The following is a 701-nucleotide window of genomic DNA, read 5'->3' as shown; positions in this document are numbered from 1 at the left end:
TTTTTCCTAACCCTTACCCTAACCTTAAACCCAAAATCTAACCTAACCCTAACCCTAAACCTAACCCTAGCCTACCTAACCCTAACAAACCTAATTCTAACCCTAACACTAATTATAACCTTAACCCTAAATGTGGGGACTTCTGGTCTCCACAAGTATAGTTAAACACGTCCACACACGACACACACACACACACACACACACACACACACACACACACACACACACACACACACACACATCACAAGAAAGGAAAATGAGAAATATATGGAGGGGGAGAAGCCACAGGAGGAAATGAAATAACCACCTTACTACATACTCTGTCTGGAGGCCTGATGGGAAATATACAGTATCCATATTACACTGAACAAAAATATAAACGCAACGCGCAACAATTTCAAAGATTTTACTGAGTTGCAGTCAGTGGCGGCTCCTGAAAAAATTCTCAGGGGGGCAATTTTTCTGATGATTTAGGTGACCTACACACATTTTAAAAAAGATATGTCCAGCAACAACATGAAGACAGGGGCAGCATATAAGTCAATACCAGAAGCATTTATTGACTGATCTCAAAAGTGTTGGCTTACAAAAGCAAAATAAGTTATCACAGTAAAAATAATCAAGGGTGTTCTTTCACATTCCTCAACACTGCATAAACAATATGCATTTCCATAAAACACCTCATCTAATTGTGCCACAAA

Source organism: Coregonus lavaretus (genome assembly GCF_964263955.1).
Source record: "Coregonus lavaretus genome assembly, chromosome: 15".
In the NCBI taxonomy this organism is placed as follows: Eukaryota; Metazoa; Chordata; class Actinopteri; order Salmoniformes; family Salmonidae; genus Coregonus; species Coregonus lavaretus.
This window is presented reverse-complemented; position numbering follows the sequence as displayed.